Consider the following 20,927-nt stretch of genomic DNA (forward strand, 5'->3'; position numbering starts at 1 on the left):
AACCACAGCAGAGCCATGTCGCTAGCGGTCACCGCTGACGACCACCGTGAGCGGTTACCGCTGGCGGTCCGCCAGCACCTCCATTGACGACCACCACCGCAGCTCCACCCTGTGATGGTTGACCACCCTCTTGTTGCCCGTTCACCGCTCTGCTAGTGGTGGAGAGGATTTTTTGTTTTTTATTTTTTATTATTATTTTTTTAGTAAAAATAAATAAATTTTCATGCATTTTTAGAGGCCTTGTCGATTTTTCTTCCGTAACTTGAGCATATAGACGTATTTTTTTGATCTGAAAAATGTATCGAAAAGCTGGTTCTTAGATGGAGATGTTGGTACAATTTTTTTTGGGTTTTGATGTAGTTTGGTTGCCTATTTTGGTAGTCAAAGCCAGATGTTCTTTTTTTCACTCTGGGAGGCGTATCTTGAGCATCTGGACTCTTTTTTGGGCTCGCCAGATATTGTTGGAAAGCTGGTTCTATGAGTTATTCAGTTGCAGAGGTCTTTTATCTAGATTCTACTCCAAGTTCTTTCTCCTTTGAGTTTTTCACTTTCACACTCTTGCGGATTACTTGGATTCTACAGGTCCTAGGATCTCTTCTTCTATTCTTTTGGCTCACTCTTCTTTCTGACTTCTAAGCATTGTATGCTTCTCTTCTATTGCATTCTTTTTTCTATAAATGCACTGAGATAAAGTGCCTACTTCTACATATCTGGGATCTTGTACACCTTGTGTTTGTTTGTACTTGCAGTCAGTTATAAAATGCCATGGGGGGTCATGATGTTTTGCCATTTTGTGCTCATCCACATTTTTCAAGTGAAAGTTTCTTCCACGACATTAGCCCATGCTATGTGTTGGTGACACCACCCTTTATCTTGTGCTTGTACTTCTATTGCACTAGTGGTTTTCCTGATTCTTATTCTTGTAGATGTTTTTGGCATTGCATTTCAGTGTTCCTATCACCACTCTCCCTGTTTAGCATTATGGGGGGGGGGGGGGGTTTCACCTGTTGGCTCTATTGCTTCCTTGGTTTAATTGAGTGATCTATATATTCAATTTTTGTTCCCATGTACTAGGCAGATACAGTGGCTAGGCACCTATGCATTTCGGTGAGATGGTTCATCTACTATATAGACACTCATTCATTCCTACTTTTGGAGGTCACCTCTTTGATTGATCAACTCTTCAGACTTTGTCTTCTCTACCTGGTCATGCACTATTTTAGTGGGGGTTCCAACAATTTCTTCTGATAGTGTTTGTAGCTTCATGCTTTAGAGATGCTTCATTGCTCTTTCATGCTCTTTCTTGTTCCTTTCTTTGGGACATTCCCTAGATTGGAGGCTTTGTTTCCTTCATCTAGTTCATCTCTTTTTGGGGTAGAGTTCTTCCCACTTTGTTTTCTCCTTTGTCTCTGATTTATAGAGATTTCTTTGTATTGGGTACCTAATCAAGCCTTGTTGTTGGGACCCATTTTCCTGCTTTCATAGCTTTGCTAGGTTAGCTTTCTCCGAAGCTTTGCTTAAGGGGGGGTGTTAGAGTAATTATTTTATTTCACTTATTAATTAGATCATCTTGATTTAGTTAATTAAATGGTTTATTACTCTAGTTCTTAAGCTTGCTTTTAGGTTCATATAATTAATATTTTATATTAATTATAATGTGCAAACCTAGTTAGGGTTTCGTGATTCCTTTTATAAGGATTCACCTCTTTGTATTTTTTAATTCACTTATTGGATCATAATAGAGATTTCTCTTTGCATGTTCATAAGATGTCTCTGGCCCTTTTGCCTCCATGATTTTTTCTTGCTTCTGTTCTTTGCTTTTTCCATGTGACAGGGTTATGCATGCAAGTGTTCTTGGGAGATTAATTTTTCACCTAATCTAACACAAAGAACTATATGCATGCCAATAATTATGTATTTTTTTGTGCTTGAAAATCCATTTGATTTCAGTGGTGTTGAACTAACAAATTAGATATGGTGGAACTAGTGTCAAGAAACAATTCCCTACATACCCCCCCTTGATGCAGAAACTCACAATTTGATCTGAAGGCACTCAATATTTACCATAATCATATAGAACTTCTAATTAAAATCAACTAATTATTTATTAATCTCTATCTTTGATAAGATATCACAAGGCTTAATCTTCCCATCCTTTCTCCAATACAGAGAAAACTCATGACACTTCCATGTGGCAATCAGAACAAGTAGTCATCAACTAATTCACTCGAACATCAGAACCTTGATCCATTAGTGTCTCTTTTGACATGTGAGCATTGAGGTTTGAACATCCTTTTCAACATATCTACACAACCTTCTACCAATATGATTCATTGATCCATTCATAGTCAACACATACAAATTTTCATAGATTGTCCATCACAATCTCTATTCCAACATTTCTTTTCATTATGACTTTTCAACCCAAAAATTTGACAAGGATGAAGATCCCAAGATTTATCTTCTTTATGTCCTTCCCTATAATAATGAGAATAATTCACTCTTTCAACTAATTTATATTAACTTTTTATACTAACAACATTAGATCTATCTCTCTTACCAAATCCTGGGCCTTTAGATTTTGGCCTCTAAATGGGTTGGGTGGGCTCTTTCATGCCTTTCCCATGCTTTCCTAATCCATTTCCTTTGAATCCCATTTGTTTGTATAATATTCAAACCAATATTGTTTTTCAAAATATCCATTATTATCATCATAACAATTTCCATCTATATCTACATGCCACCTTACTTTCATATTTACCTAATAGAACATGAGAACACACAAAATCTTCTATGCTACAAGAAACATCACAAACTGATGGCTTTGATTTCAAGATTTCAATATCTATTACCAAAATCTTTACCTTCTTACCCAAATCAACATTCTCCTTCTTGAATTCATCAAACAAGATTATTTGTTCTTTCAACTCATCATTTTTCTTTTTAAAATTCTCTACCTTTTTCTCAAGACTTTCTATTTTATGCAAATATCATTTATCTCTAATTTAAAATTATTTTGAAATATTCTAATAATTATAAACTTCACTTCTCTAATTTTCTGAATTCATCATTCAAAAAATATTTTTCACAAATCAAACTTGCTTTCTTTATTTAGCCTTTCTTCCAAATGAAAAAATCTTACACAAATAAAATACCTTTCCTAGATGGCTCTAATAGTCCACTTCCAAATGCTCTTGTCTTTGATAGGTCCAAGTCAATGTAGATTCTAAAATAGGAGAAGAAAAAAGTACACAATGAATATAAATTTATAAACACCAATAATTTACAAGATAGTGTGGGGTTCCTAAACCATTGTTGGCCTTGATATGTTTCAAAATATTCTACAAGGGCCAACACACTTTCAAAACTAGATAAGTACTAAAATGCATATAGAAAACTTACACTTAGAAATAGTTAAGACAACAAGCTTCTCCTCTTAGAGAGACTTTGAGCAGTTTGTTCAAATTTTACAATAGTCTTACACTGTAAAAACATTGGCAAAATATTCTAAGATTGTTGACATTTAGTTGATCTAGAGAGGGAAGACTAGTGTAGGTTCCTATGCTAGAAATCACATGATATCCTTTTCATCACTACTTTTTCTTGGCACAGTCACTATTAATGCCTAGATGAATTAGCCCCAAAACAAGCTACCTTAAGCTTTACTATAAATGTCACATTCCTCTTTTGTGAAGCTTTAACCTAAGTTTGGTTTGGGTACTTTCCTTGCAACCTAATCTATGATAGAAAAACTATAGAAGGGAATTAGAGTCATAAAATTCTTGCAAACTAGGTTAAAAAGCTATCAAAGAAGCATAGATAATACCAGCTGCCCATTTTTTCTATTGATTTTTTACATTTATAAGTAATCTCAATATTTGAATTTTTTTTCCATATTCCCACATGATCTAGAACATTTGGATGGATCAATTCTTTTAGAGTAAAAAGGCTTGACATTATTTTAAAACACAACCCAAAGTAGATAGATGGATTTCCAAAAAAATATTAGACAAGATAATGCGATATAATTATATGAAAAATATAATGGAAGCACATGAAGTTATTGTTAGCTATTTTGCATCCCACCAAAATTCATATTTTATGTTTGGAAAAATGTCTAACAGTTGGTTAGGTAAATGTGAAATGACATTCTATTAAAAACCTTGGCTATATGCATTATACCCTAAGTCCCAAGATTAAGTTTGTGATTTAATAGTTCTATGAGCCCACATCTTCTCATTCATCAGATGCAAAGGAATCTATGACTGTCGCTTTATCACTTTTCCAAAAAGCACAAACTTTAGTTTTTGTGAGAAAGTGACAACATGCCACATGTCTAGGGTGGGCCTTCTTTCTTGTGGCTAGTGGAATTTTTAGAATAGGGACCAGTTGGTAGGTTCTAATTCATGCTTCACATCATGAGCTAGTATTTCTTTAGTGTATTTCATCCACTGTGAGATCAAAGAAAATCGATGATTTTCAGTTTGTCACTTTGCAAAGGTGCGAGGACTTTACTTCATGTGAAAAAGTGACAGTGTGACATATGACATGTGGGTCCTATCTTCTTGTAGGCTACAGGCAAGGTGGAAAGGTGTTAGATGAGTTGGCATACAAATGTCATTCTAATTTGTTGAGATACTAACATGGATGATAAAAAGATTATGTATACCTAGGCCTTTAGATCATTAAAGATTGAGGGTTGCCTCTTTCTCACATTTTTAAGATACATATATTTTAAACAACGTGAGAATGAAAGAGGAAGACATGTGTTTCAGTGGGTCTAGGTGGAGAGAAAATAGTTAGTTGTGGTGGTCAAGATCTTTTTTTGCACAGTCGTGTTTAAGTTTAAAAGAAGGTAGTGGTGTGTCGAAGGATCAAAAAGAGGTTTCAAAGAGGTCCCAATGTTAAGATAAGTTGACGATCATAAGATTGTAAAGAAGATAAAGGTGCCTTTAACCAAGAGATATATTGGCAATCGTAAGATTAGGCAGGTTGACTTCTAGGCTAAAGATGTTATGAGGTTTTTTTACTTTATTGATGATCGTAAGATCGCAAGTCCCTGGTGGACCATGATAAAGGTGTTTCACTTCTCTAAGTTAGAAAATAAAAGGTCCTCAACCAATAGAATTGTAGGAAAGATACATGTGAAGGTTGAATATTATTGACTTGCTGATATTTTTGAATGGACATGCTTATAACAAAGAATAATGGTTGTTTAATAGAAAATCAGATCTGGTTGATTAATTACTAGTTATTCTCACTATTTTCCATGCCTATTTAATGCAAAAGGAGCACACACACTCATCACCTGGTCATCCATCTACCTAGTTGTGCATTAATGGCCACTGCTCCTATCTTCTTCAAGTGTTCTTTTGGGAAAAGTATTCGATTCTATTGCATTTGGATATGTATTACGATCAGATCTTCTCTAGATTTGCATGATTGTTCCCTACAACTTTAGTTTTAGTGGTTGAACCTGGCTTCTTTTTGAAGTTATCCCAATTATACTTGAACTATAAATGAAAGTTTGTTGCCCTCATAGAAGGGTTTTTTTTTTTTTTTTTTTTTTTTCTTTCTAATTTTTAGAGCTACTCTATAATTTTTACTCTGCTCAATAGAAATCTTCTTTGCTATATCTATTTTCTGTTAGCTAAGTGTGTAAGCATTCTTGTGGCCTCAGTTGATGAATATATTTTTATAGTTGAAATATAATATGATCATGTTCATGCTTGGTAACTAATTAGATCAAGTGAATCCATTGTGTTCCTTCTATGATTGTGTTATCTTTTGGCTTATCCAAGATATTGAGATTGAAAAGGTGTAGGTAATGGTATATTTTGAGAAATCTATTAAGCTCTAGTGCATTCATTAGGAAAAAGGTAGATGCATATACTATTTTACTATATCATTTTCTTAGATTAGATTAGGTAATTTCAATTTCATGCATTCCTTCTCCCTTTTCCTCTCAAGAACTAGTTAGGTGCATCCTAATAGTAAAGGAAACCAGCCTTCTCTAGAGACTCAATCTCAAGTTGCAAAGTCCCACACTTTTGAGATTATTTCCATGTTACACAGGGCTACCTAAGAAGCATCCCCTTAGGCTAGGGTACAAGGTTTTATGTAAAAAATTTTATGGCACTCTTGGTGGGACAAATATTCAAAAGATTTTAAAGTCTACTAGTGTCAAAAGAGAAGAATTTCAAGTTGATACTCAGAAGATAGTGTTGTTCTCAGTATTCTAGGCCTTCAAGAGGCTCATTTCCACAAAACACTTGTCAAATCTACATTATTCACATCTTGTTTTAAACCATAGTTGTTATGATTCATGACCAAAGCTAAAATAAGGGCATCTTCTAGAGGCAAGTTTCAATACCAAGACCTTTCATTTTCCAACCCTAGAAGAAGAAAGACTAGAGTATCTTTATTACCAGTTAGGAGTGTAGTAGTAACACACACACCTATAAGATCTATCTCTACTCCTCATGTTGTTAGATCTCAACCTAGAATACCATTTGCTCATATCAGTCAATCACTTGCTTACATGGTTAGAGCTCATGATTTTGCCACCTTTAATGGTGGGAGTCCTCTATTGCTAGCACAAAAACATGATATTCTATTATCAACCCTCAAAAGTGTACCTTATTTAATTGGTGAAGTTTCTATTTCCCCTATAGAACATATACAAGAAATATAAAATGTTTGGGATATCCATGGAATAACTAAAGATGATCTAGTGGTTAGGCTTCTAGCCTCATCCTTGCAAGGAAAAGCATTGCAATGGTACAAAGGTTTGCCTCATAACTCTATTACTAATTGGGATGGGTTAGGAGAAGCCCTAAGAAAACACTTTGAGGATAAGAGTGACTATCTTTCACTCCTAGAATAGTTGAATACCATTAACATACCCTCCCATGAATACATGACATGGGACAAAATACCTACTACAGTGAAGCCTACCCCTGGCAATGCTTTCTTACATTACTTAGGAGCTTTTAATAGTGATATTGCCACCATAATATAAACCAATAGAGTATATACATTACCTAATTCTTATGAGATTTCTATAAGGGTAGAAAATATCTTGATACAAGGTGGGAAGTTAGCTCTGAGGCCTCCAATTCTTTTTTCCTAACTTTCCTAACCATCAACCTTTAATAGCCCCTATCCCCACCACCTCTACAAGTCAATTCATTACAAAAGTTCCCATAGCTTCTACATCTTTTAATGAAGTAGATAAAATTGAAGCTAGCATACAAATCATGATGCAAAATATAGATAAGAAGATGCAAGACCAAGAAAAGAAGATGGAGGATAACACTGCAATGATAAAAAAGATGAGTAATGAGTTGGTGACCATCAAGAGACAATAAGGTAATAAGGTTCCTCAACTGCAATATTGGATTCCTTTAAATGATAGGCCTCCCAATAAAAATCAAGGTCATGTTCCATATAATTAGAATAAACCTACTTGTAATACCCTTGTTGCATATACAAACCAAAATAGTGCCTTGGTTCCCCAAAATAATTTTACTCAAGAGCAAGATTTCTTCCCTTCTTGCAACTATTTCTATGCCTACTACATGTGCCAAAAGGAAAAATACTATTTAACATTGGCTACCTAAGAAACTGTAGCAGGGAAACCATATAGTGTTAGTAAGCCTACTAATGCTTCTTACTTACAACAACAAAATGATTGTTCTTTCATGAACCATCAACCAGAGGAACACTATCATGCTAATCGTGAGGCTATAACTCACAACACTAGAAGAAAAAGGAGATCTCTTAAGGATGTTACATTTCCTTCATCAAATTAGAATTCAACTCCGGATGCTACTCCTCATGTGGCAATAATGAATAAACAATCCAATATTTCCCGTCAACAAAAGCAAAACACAAGCAACAAAGACCTTATTGAACCTTAGGTTACTTGACTTGAGCCACCTACCCATGTAATTCCCAAAGCTTTGACCAAGATAGTTAACATTCCTTTTAATGTGGTGGATCAAATGAAAAGGATAAATGTCAATATCTCCATGTGGGATGTTTTTTCCACCATACCATTGTAGAAAGAATTACTACAGAAGGAGTTAGAGAGCATATAGGCCAAAGATAAACTACCTAGAGAGGAGAATGAAACAATTTTAGTGTAAATTATTAAGGAGAAATAAGTAAGAAAGTTAGGCCTCCCCCCTTTTATGTTTCTTTGATTATAGGAGATAAACAAACCAACAATTGTATGATAGATTCAGATGCTAGTAGTATTGTAATGTCTAAAAGTGTACCTAGCCTCCTTGGTATCAAGTATGAGCCTATAGTCAGGGATGTCCTTTAGTTGGATTGTAGCTCTGTCAAGACTATAGGGATCCTAAAAAATGTGGAGATGGCATTGTATGCTTGTCCTAGTTCCACTGTAACCCAAGACATATCAGTAGCAGAGGTAGAACCTTATTTTTCTATCTATGTTTCTAGAGATTTCATCACATAAATAGGGGGTCATATTGTAGTAGATTGGTGCTATATGTTATTTAGGACAAGATATGGAGCAAGATCTTCCCTAAGAGAAGAACCTTTAGCCCTTAACAACATAGAGACATATACTCCAAGCCCTATAAACATGAATTGTACAATTAGGGAGGAGGAGGAAGTGTACACATTCCATGAGCCTGCTACTCCATTAGTAGAGGTTCTCAACTACCTCTTGGATGAGTGGTCTACTACCTATCTATTTTATCCAACACAAGAAGCCAAGGAGATGGGTCTGGGGACCTATTGTATATTTGAAAAAGTGTTCCTATTCCCAATCTCATGAAAGAAAAATAAGATACAAATGGATTGTGGGAGATGTTCTTTGATGGTTCAAGAAACAAAATGGTTCAAGGGTTGGTGTTATGTTGATTTATTCTAAATTGGAGAAGTATTATTTTTCTTATAGGATCCAATTCAATTGTACAAATAATGTAGCAGAGTATGAAGCCGTAATCCAAGGTCTTCAACTTGGACAAAGGAGGGGAATCAAATAATTAAAAGTATATGGAGATAGTGAGTTGGTTGTGCATCAAGGTAGGAATCAAAATGTCATAAAGAATAACCTCCTCAAGTCTTACAAACATGAAGTATGGGATTTTCTTGAAGGATTTCAAGCATTTAATATTCAGAGTGTTCTAAGGAACAAGAGAAAATATTCTAATAGGCATGCAACCATTGGTGCCCAATACGACATACTAGAGCATGTTGCTGATGATACGTATCAACAAATTAGAATCATTGTGAGACCTTTTGTTCTTGATAATTGCACAAGCTAGCAGGTGTTTGATTCTAATGTGTGAATTGTAAATTTCTTGTAAAATGAGGCATAATTCTCTACTAAAAATTAGTCCAAGCTCCAAAGTCAATATGGGGACCATATCATGAATTTGACCACTAAAAAATTACCTAAGGGTCTCATTACATTGGAAGGAATTTTAAATTTTGATGATCAATTAAGGAGAAAGTGTTCAAATCTATCTACAAGTAAGGATGACCACACACCCATCACTATTGTTGATGGAAAGACTGTCAACTTAGGAAAGTTATATATTGAAGTTGAATGAGAAGTCTCAATTATGTTATGTCAAGAATTTAATGATGTCATTACATGGACATATGGAGAGTTAAAAGGGTTTGACCCAAGCCTATTTCAGCATACTATTGATTTGAATCAAGATGCTAAACTTGTTGGGAAGATGAAAAGGCTAGTTAACCCTAATATTGATCCATCGATGAGAAAAGAGCTATCAAAACTCATAGAAGCTAATATCATTTTCCCTATACAAAAATTCCTCATGGGTAGCTAATCTTGTGCACATTAAGAAGAAGAGTGGAGAAATTAGACTCTATGTAGACTTTAGAGACCTTAATAGGGCTTCTCTTAAAGAACATCACCCTCTCCCTTCTATGGAATAGATCCTATCCAAAGTTAGTGGTTTAGAGAGATTTTTGTTATTGGATGGTTTTTATGCTATAATTAGGTACTTGTCTGGGAGTCAGACCAATATAAGACAACCTTCACCACTAAATTGGATACCTATGCTTATTTTAAGATTCTATTTGGAATAACTAATATAGATGCCACATTTAATAAGGCAATGGAGATGGCTTTTAAAGGTGTGATGGGGATTTTTTTGTTGGTATATCTTGATGATATAATTTTCTTTTCAAAACATGAAAAAAATCACATTGATCATTTGAGGCAAGAATTTGTTAGATGTAGAGAGTATGGAATGTCCCTAAATCCCAAGAAATGTGTATTTTCTACTAAGTAGGGGAAGCTCCTAGGACACATTGTGTTAAGAGATGGATTGACAATAGATCCAAAGAGGGTAGAACCAATTCTTGCTCATAAGAAGGGGCTACAACGTTTCCTTGGTAGGATTAATTTTGTGAGAAGATTTATTCCAAACCTTGCTGCTATGGTCAAACCTCTTATTGCCATGTTAGAAAAAAATTTGAACTTCACTTGGACTAAGGGGAAAGCTAGTTTTGAAGAAATCAAGAAATCAATTGCCTCAGCCCCTACTCTTGTTAATCCCAATTTTGATAGATTTTTCATCCTTTAATCCTTTGGAGGACAATTAAGTATATTAGTGGTTTTAACACAACTAAATGATGAGAATTTGGAGTAGCCCATTGATTTTTTAAGTGCAGGGCTTAATGATTATGAGGATAGATATAGTTATGTAGACAAATAGGTCCTTACTGTTGTAAGCAATCTCAAAAAATTTAGGATTTCCTCCTAAACAAAGATATGAATGAGAAAAGGGCTCGGTGGATTACTAAGGTCATGGAATATGACATTGATATCAAGATCATGAAGATGATAAGAGGTAAGGGAATTTATGAATAGATGACTTCATCTTTCAAGACACTTGAGGAGATTATCCTCTTGATTCAAGGAGAGAAACCGATAGAGAATGTGGATCAGTCTTATTGGATGCATGACATTACAACTTTCCTACTAGAAGGAAGGTATCCCCAAGACTTAAATAAAATAAAGAGGAGACAATTCAGGTTACAACCTATTCCCTATGTCTTGGTGGATTGAATATTAGTCAAGAAGGATTCTAATAGAATCCTATTAAGGTGTATCCAAACTAATTAGATTAGTTGGTTACTAAAAGATTTTCATAATGGTCTTGTTGGTGGCTATTCTTTAGCTAGAATTTCCACCTTGAAGATAATGAGGGCTGTTCATTATTGTTGAATCTTGTTTAATGACTATTATAAGTGGGCAAGGAAGTGTGAGAGATGTAATTTCATTTCTAGAAAGCAAAGGTTGGCTACCCTTCCCCTCAATCCCATTTAGGTTGATCATCCCTTTACTCAATGAAGTTTCAATTTTATCAACCCCATCAATCCACCCTCTAGTGTTGGTCACAAGTGGATCTTGGTAGCCATAGATTATTTCACAAGATGGATAGAAGTAGCGATTCTAAAGGATGCAATAGAGGCTTCTATGGTTGAATTCCTTAGTGTAATTATAAAAAGTTTCGTGTTCCTTCCACAATTATATTTGACAATGCCAAATCTTTTGTTGGAGCTCATATATGCTCTTGGACTCTAGAAAATAGGACATATCTAAGCACCTCCTTAAATTATTAACCCCAAGGTAATGGCTTGGCCAAATCCTCTAACAAGAACCTCATCATAATCATAAAGAGGAAAATTGAAGAGAATCAGAGGTGTTGACATGCCAAGCTGAAGACAACCCTTTGTGCTGAAAAAATTACACTTAAGAGAGAAATAGGGAATTCACCTTTCATGTTGGTATATGGTAGAGAATACAAGCTTCCTATCTCACTAGAGTTCCCCTCTCTTGAGTTAGCTCATCAATTGGAGCAAGAAGAACATGCCCCATGACAATTAGGTTAGCATAACTAATTGAATTAAAAGAAAGAAGGGAATAAGATAAGTATACTATTGAGGAATGTCAACAATAGATGAAAAAGATATTTGACAAGAAGGCCAAGTTTTAGAGAAGGGGATCTTGTTCTCAAGTGGGATGTAGATAGGGAACAACTAGGGAGGCACTCAAAATTTGATGCATTATGGAGTGGTCCCTATGTGATTAATTTTTGCAAATAGGTGAATGCTTTTTAGTTAAGTAGGCCTGATGGTGAAATTCTTCCTATTCCAATCAATGGAATATGTTGGCACTCAAAATTGTAGGCCGAATTTTCAGCACTATTAAAAAATCAAGCCCTTAAATGCTTTTAAAATGCATATGTACCTGGTTGTACCCAGCTGTTCCATTGAAGCCCCAGAGGTGTTCAATGTTTCTAACACCTTCCATTCAGCCCGTCTACCTATTCCATGAAGATAAACATCATTTTGAGCTATTTGGAAAAGTCTTGTTTCAAGCATTTGTCAAATTTGCAATTCTGCCCTAGTGTTAAATAGCGATAGGAGGCTGTGTTTGTTGTTGAATATCTTTTATCCAAAAATGTTTCATGACTAGAAACTTTGGGAGTGTTTAGTGTCCATACTAGAGAGCCTATGTTTTAGATTTTGAGTCATTTCGAGTTTGTTTAACTAGGTTTTGAATCCCTCTAAGTTGGTCAGTTACTGTTTTCATGTATTTGCAAAATATTCAAAATTATGGGAAGCCCTGTTTGATGTGTTGTAACTTTTGACCAGTTGACCCAAATGTTGAAATGCTTTTTGTGTCATATTGTAGATGTCAGAGACTTTTCATGTTTCAAGTCTCAACTCTTGACGAATCCGTTTGATCAGTTTTCAAACGTAATTCCAAATTTCTAAAGTTTTACTAATGTCAGTATTTGCAGATTGATTGGAACCCCTGTTCATGATGTCATATCTCCTAATATGTGATAGGTGAGATTGAATAGTTGGTTTCTCTGTGTTCTATACTGAAAATACTCCAAGTGTGTCAATTTTCAAGTCAGGACGAATCCATATGCACACTTTTCCAGGTCAATTCCGTTTGCCAAAATCACTTTTCAGATAGTGTTCCTAGTTGCAAAATTTTGAGTAGCCTACTTTGAACGTCCCCAATTTGCACACCGTGATTCTTCATAAGCCCAAATTGTAGATTCATACTCCCCTCGTGACAATCTACCAATTCCCTAGTTTTCATTAACTCATGTGCTCGTTTGCCCAGTCTTCAGAGCTCAAACCAAACACACTTTTCAGTTTTCTAACATGTTTATCTGCAGGTGATTTTAAGTTGGCAACTTCAGAGGTCAATATCTTTTGACCCTAATTTCATCATGCAATGAGATCTGGAAGGCTTGTTGAACATGTCAGAGAGAATAGAGATCCTGAGTTTCAGAGCTTGGTCAGGTGTTTGAATAAGTTTTTAAAGCCAGGCAACAAGCCTCCGGACAGAGATTGCATAGTGATGCATAAGTGATTTAAAATAAGTCTCTGTGGCATGTTTATCTTCAAATTTGTTTCCAGACAGTTCAAGGAGATTATTGGATCAGTTTGCATATTAGCTGCTCATAAATAAATAAAAATTTAGCCGGACCCACTTTGGGGTCTGACTAATTACATCAAATTAAGGAAGAGGCTGAGCAAATCGAAAGTTTTGAAAGGGAAACTTACAATGTGAAATGTGATGTTTGAATTAATGTTTCTTTAACTCATAAAAAATTAGTGCCTTTAGATGCATTATAAGAAACGTTTAGAAAATCAGCAGGAGAAAAGATGAAATTGATTTTTATGTGAGCAATGAGATGAAGGTAATAAGAAAAAAGTTGCAAAACAAATAAAGTGTAACTTTCAATACAAAAGGTCTCAAAAATTGCACTAATAGAGGAATAACATCCATGTGTGGAGTCCTGCCACATGTATAATTTTGAAGTCTCCATGCAAAATAAAGGACGCCATCAATATGTAGAACACAGGGGAGTGAGATGTGCAGGTTCCCTCCACATTGGTAGATGTTTGGAGAGACGTTAGGAGTGATGAAAACCATGATAGGAGGCATCTTAGTTTAAGACTTGAAGCAGCCAATGTAGGTGAAGCCGAGTTTGAACAGGGGCCCCCAGTCTCACAATAGATGAAAAGTCAAAGGGCAACACATTGGGTAGGAAGCTCACACAAAATAGGCAGAACAATTAGCGCCATCAAAAAACCAAGAGCTCACCTTGCGCTAATACAGAGCAGGAGTAGCATAAAAAAGAAGAACTCACTCCATGATCCAAAGAACATGATAAAAAAGGTGCAGGATAAAAGTGCCAGTCAACAAAAAAGAAGCCTCCACACCATAGGAAGGAAACTCCAATGCCGCCAAAATAGTTACAACTCTCCTCATGCATTGGGAAATGAAGTGGAGCCTCGCACTGAATAGAAAACATTCACGTTTTGAAGGGCTCAATGTTAAATAAAAATATCTCCCCACATGTTCATGTGAGGAAACAAGCCTGCACAACCAAAGAAAATGGTTCCCATGGCTACAACAAAGAGGGGGTATAGCAAAGCAGAGGTATTTAGAAAAAATTGCTCCCATGTTGAATAGGAATTCTCCACGCTAAAGAAGGAAAACCCATGACTAAAATAGAGGAGCCCTTCACCATGTTTTAAATGAAAATGTCATTACAGGTGGGGAAAGTGCCATTCAAAGACTCTAATGTGGAGGCCCAAAACGTGGAGGAAACCCATGAGCAGAGCAGTCAAGAGGACAAAACAAACCAAGCTGCAAGAATAGAGAGAAGCCACTGGGAAGGAAACAAACCTGCTTTATCCCACATCTACTGGGTAGCTTTAGTTTTAAATCTTTAAATATACTTCCACACATAATGCAAGTTTCCTTAAAGGAATGCCAGTTTTCAAAGCTTGGAGTAGTTGCCCGCGTGGTGGGCCTGACCCAGATGCCAATCTAAAAAGGAGTGGATGCCAGCTGGAGCATTCTAAGACAGAGTTTTGAACCAGCATGCAATTCAAAGGCCGATGATGTTAGTAGGAATGGAGATCAAAAAATAAGAAATCCGGCTAGTCGCTACCTCGATAGCTAGAAATTTCTAGAAACTTCGTCTAGCAAAGTAGCGAGGTCATCGAGAAATCCAAAAGTCTGAATGGTCGTCACTATTTCATCAAATGGGATCTGCACGATGAATCGCCATAGCGAGGTGGTGAGGGTGGCTGAGTTTGTGCCACATGGCACGTCATTGCTATCTCACCTAGCGAAGTTGCTCACTTGATAACCATAGCAAGATAGCAAGGGTTGTTGAGATCATGACACATGGCACCAAAGTTGAAGTCACTGGCTAATTTCAATTTGACAAGTGGCATGGTTTGATTGCATTAGAGGAGCAAGAAGAGTTTTTAAGTAAAAAATATATATATTCTTGTGTCCATGTTCAGACTAAAATTGAAAATTTGTTTTCAAATTTTAAATTTCTATAGTTGAAAACTATAGAATATTTTAGAATTTTCATTTTATTCTTTTATTATGGAAGCTATGAACAGAGGCCTGATTTTCAAATGGCCATATTTGGGGCAATGTTTAATCGAATTGGGCACTCCAATATACCATTAGAACTGGGAAAATATGAACTTTCCAAATCTAGAGTTTTTTTTTTTGTACAGGTGCTTCTTGGTTCAAGTTATAGGACAATTTTTGAAATTAGAGGCATTGGCGACAAAACAGGCTAAGTTCTTCAGTGATGATTAAGATTAGTTAGAGGACAGTTTGAAAGGTCTGTTGCAATTTGAAAGTGAAGAAAATCAACTTGAGGTTGTTTTCTTGTCTTCTCAAGGCATTTTCAACTGATTTGTTACTTTTACCTTGAATTCACTTTTACATCAGGATCAGTTACATGCTTTTCATCATTAGATTTCTGAGATATTTCTGCCTGGTAGAGGCCAAATGATGAGGATTAGATATGATATGCAGTTGTAGAGAGAAGGGGGAGAGAGGTTTTTTCATCTTCTTGAAGGGGAATTCTAAAGGGACACTTGTCAACTACAAATTCAATTCAAGAATTTCCCTCTTCATACATATTCTTTCTTCTTTTCTAAAATAGGTTGTTGGTTGGTTTTCTAATTCCCAGTTCTTAGAGCTCTGCTCAGGCAGTGAAAGCCACACACCCAACATTTCTCTCTTGTCTTAAGTAGCATCCATGTTTTATGCATATAATTCTATTCTGGTTAGGTGATTTCATGAGTCATTTCTATATATCTTTCATGTATTTGGTTTCAAGGAAAGCAAATAAAGAGCAACAAAGGTTCAAAGAATCAGTCTGAATCTTGTCTCCTGATTATGGATCTACTATTTCTTCTAATTTGTGATCAAAGAGCATAGATTAGGTTGCATTTTGTTTAGGAATGTATGTGATTAAAATATCTTGCTGGTGGAGCAAAGAACCATGTAATTGCTTGATATTTGTCACAGGGTTTGTAGATTTCATGATAGGATGTTTTGAATATGAGATTCATTCTGTAGTAGATGTCAGTTCACAAAGTGAAGGATAGATCAGGGATCTTGATGTAGAGATATGTCTAAGATTTCTAGGAGATGTATGGTTATAATTCATTTAATTTCCTAATGGATAAGGCATTGGTTAGAGATAGGATCATTAAGTTTTGTTGCTCATACTTGGGTCTTGCTATTATCAACATATTAAATCAATTTTCCCTTTTATGTTGAAAGCTTTTCAATGTTAACCCGCACTTAGCTTGCCAGTTTCATGAGTTATGTTATTAGCTATTTCATGCTTTTGACTCCTGGTTAAGTATAGAAGATTTAGGGGTTTTTATCTGCTTTACATTAGATTCAGTGTATGCTTTGATAACTGGTACCACATAAAGAATCTATAGGTCTACCCACCTAGGTTTTGCAAAGCCTGAAGAAGAAGAAGGGTCTAGCCTTATAGTTGGCCTGGTGTCTAAATGAACATGTTGAAAATGGGAGTTAGCTGTCCCTAGATGTGTTTTGTTCTCGTCAGGGTAATTGGAAATTGGTAACATTTTCAAACACCAACAAAATATATCTTAATCCCTATTTCTAATTAGGTGATGTTTCATGTATATATTTAGGATAATTTGATTCCTATTCTTCCTATTTTTCAGTTGTAATGGGTGATTTTAGGGATTTGTAGGGTAGATCTTCATGTTTTTTTTTGACTCCATAGCCCAATAGATGCTTTAGGCACTAGTCAATGCAAAATAGGCTAGCATCCCCTCTGAGTTACCAAAATTACTAGCTATTTTGCCTCCTACCAAAATTCATATTTTATATTTGTTAAAATTTCTAATGGTTGATTGGATAAACATGAAATGATATTTTATTCAAAACCTTGGTATATGAATAATAGCCTAAGTCCCAAGGTTAAGTTTTTGCTTTAATACTTCTGCAAGCCTCTACCTTCTCATCTGTCAGATGCAAAGGAATCTATGATCGTCACTTTATCACTTTGCCAAAAAGCAGAAACTTTAGTTTTTGTGAGAAAGCAATAGCATGTCACGTGTCTAGGGTGAGCCTTCCTTCTTGTGATTGGTGGAGTTATTAGAATAGGGCCTAGTTAGTAGGTTCTGATTCATGCTTTGCATCGTGAGGCAGTGTTTCTTTAGTGTATTTCATCCGGTGTTGATCAAAGACAATCCATGATTTTCACTTTTTCAATTTTTGAAGATGTAAGGACTTTACTTCATGTGACAAAGCAACGGTGTGACATATGGCATGTGGGTCCTATCTTCTTATGGGCCACAGGCAAGGTGGAAAGGTGTCAGATGAGTTAGCATATAGATGTAGATCTGATTGGTTGAGATACTGACATGGATGATAAAATAATTATGTATACCTAGGTCATCAGATCTTTCAAGATCGAGGGTTGTCACTTTCTCACATTTTTAAGATGTAGAGATTTTAAATAATGTGAGAATGTGACATGAAGACACATGTCTCGACAAGTCTAGGTGGAGAGCAAATAGTTAGCAGTGACAATCAAGTTCCTTTTATGTGCAGTCATGGTTAAGTTCAAAAGAATGCAGTGGTGTGTTGAAAAATTACAAAGTGGTTTCAAAGAGGTCACAATGTTAAGATAAGGTGACAATTTTAAGATTCTAAAGAAGATAAAGGTGCCTTTTGTTGGTGTTTTAAAAACTACTAAGCAACAAAATGCTTAATACCAAAATGATATCACTCACACAACCTAAGGATTAGCCAATTCCTATTAACAATTATATGTGTAAACCATTTTGACCCAACTTCAACCAAACCAAGGGTGGTTTTCTACTCTTTAGGCTCTGCAAAACTAGGGTGGGTATACCCAGGGATGATTCAAGACTAGAAAACATTGTATGAGAATTATTTTAGTTTCATTTTGATTCTTATCTCAAATCCTCAAATACATGCATAATTCTTGACAATTTGATAAACACATCCCATATAATAGATCTGGCCAAAATTCTTCTATAGATCTGCATGTCTTCTCAACAATAGTGGCTAACTGAAGCTAAAACATTCCACGTATACAAGTACTGGCCAACTTTGAAGATCTTCAGGCAATAAAAGTAAAATTGATTATAATTCTACATTTGAAAACCATTTATGATATATTTCTCTTCTAGTTGAATCAATTTGACCAGTGCCTAAGCCATTGGGCTTCAGAGTCTACTACAAATCCTTAGATCTAATTTGTTGCCTTACAAAAAATATTATCAGCAATTCTTATCAGAATTCATCATTCAAAAATCCTTCCTACTACTATAGCAACCTTATCAAATTCATCAAAGCTTTTACTTAATCCATTGAATTAATAATAGTGGTGAATATATATACAACCTAACTGGATTGCATTCAATTGCACAAGCCTTTAATTATACAATATCAAGATGACTAAGTAACTAAAAGGAGAAAAATTCAGAAAGAACTGATATGGGGACAACTCATTATTTGTATTCATTTTCTTTGAAAATTGTATACATTTGTAGTAAAATTAGAATGACCTTAGGAAAAACATAGAGATCATTCTATATTAATGTATTCTTAGGAACTAACAAAGATAATACATCATAAAACTTGCTCCAAACATTGGACTAAAAATAGACTAAGCATATCACTTAAGCATTAGAACATCAAACCCTTCTCTAGCCTTGGAATCTCACTTATATAGTGTGAGATGCAACAAGCTTTAGGCTAAGAGAAATTGATAGGTGTCCTTTACAAGAAATATTTACATACACCTATCACAAAATGACAAAATGTGAGTAACAGAAAGACTTATACATCAAACATTCCTTTTGTAGGCCCCTTTCTGTTACATCCTTTGGAATTGGCAGAGTACAATGATTTGATTCTTCTATCAATCTGATTCCTTAGAATAAGTGACCATGAGGCTTGAAAGTGATGTGTCATCTTCAATTACCTACAAGTTTACTTTAACTTGGGGATTTTCTCTGTCTTCATCATCAACTGTTAAAGTAATAGTTACACTTGCATCATCTTCTACCTTGTCATCTTCTAACATCTGCTCTGTAGACATGAATTTATCTTTCCACTCATTATTAGCAGTGTCATTTGGCCAATCAAAATTTAGAACCTCCCTTTGTACAATTATCAGAGAATTTCCAATTGCTTCTATATCAACCAATTCTTTTGTGATGGAGTTGTAGAATATTTGCACTTTAACCAACTCCTCCTTTGTCATTGCCCATAACAAATGGCCTGTTTCATTTACAACCTTATTTATTCTTTCACAAAAGACTTCATCTAGCTCCCTCTTCCATTCTTCCTTTTCCTTCACTTTATCAATGGTCTTTAAAGCACAAGGAAATAAATCAAACTTCTTTGCAATATACTAGGAAAAACAAATAATTAATATTTTTTGAAAGGAATCTTGTTTGTCATCAAAACCTTGCAATTTATTAAGAAAATCAAAGATCTATTCTATTTGATGACATGGTAGTTGAATGACAGATATACATATAATAGTGATATATTTATTTCTTTCTATCCATTTCTACATGAGGGGTCTGAATGTAGCTTCATTTTTCTTCAATTCATCCCTGATGGTTTCCATCCTTGAAAAAAAATAAAAAAATGATAGCCACTCAATATTATCTACTAAATATATTATACCCTACCTTATTTTCTCCTCAAACTAATTATTTAGTTTTACATGCAGTGCATATAATTTATTCTTTTCTTCCTCAAATTCCTCTACAGTGTAGAACTATGGCCTTTTAGGGGTATTTGGTACCTCAACAATTGGAGTGGACTTGAAAGGTTTGATAGGTGGCCTGGGAGGGTATACAATCCTGGGTCTACTAGATTCTTCTACTTTTCTTTTCCTTAGTACCTTCTCCATTTGAGATACTTTGTTTTCCAATGACTGTATCTGCATACCCCTTTCTTCATATGCTTTCAACACTTCTTCAAACCTAGCATTGAGTTGGGAAAATCTATCTTCTTCTTGGCCAGATACAATGCTACCAAATTTTAACATTTTTGAGGCCATTCCTATTATCTATTTACTGCCTACCTCACTAGCCTTGAAAACTATCAATGCGCCCGTATGCTGTGTAGTAGAGATTTCCCGCATTATGGTCTTGTCTCTTTTTTCAATTGACCAAATAACAAGGGCTTGGTGGTCATCACTAAACTTGACTCCCCTATGAGCCTATAATATCTCTTCCTCAGTCTTAAACTAAACATCCTTTTGTTTCCTTACTGAATCAAAAACTATAGCATTCACTATATCCCATTCAGGTAAAATAAGGACTCTTGATTGTCTAATTACTTGCCTTTCGGCCTCAGGGGTAAATTGAGAAAAATCATTCAAAAATTTAGACTTTACCTCCTCCTCAATAGCAGAATCTGATTTATCATGTTGTTTTGCCTTTATCTTTTCACAAGCCTTCTCAAAATTTCCTATATTTAGCCTCCACAACCATTGTGCAAATGCTCTAGACTTTACAAAATTCTC

The sequence above is a fragment of the Cupressus sempervirens genome, chromosome 8 (genome assembly GCF_028749045.1).
Source record: "Cupressus sempervirens isolate cs-2001-9-10 chromosome 8, ASM2874904v1, whole genome shotgun sequence".
Taxonomy (NCBI): Eukaryota; Viridiplantae; Streptophyta; class Pinopsida; order Cupressales; family Cupressaceae; genus Cupressus; species Cupressus sempervirens.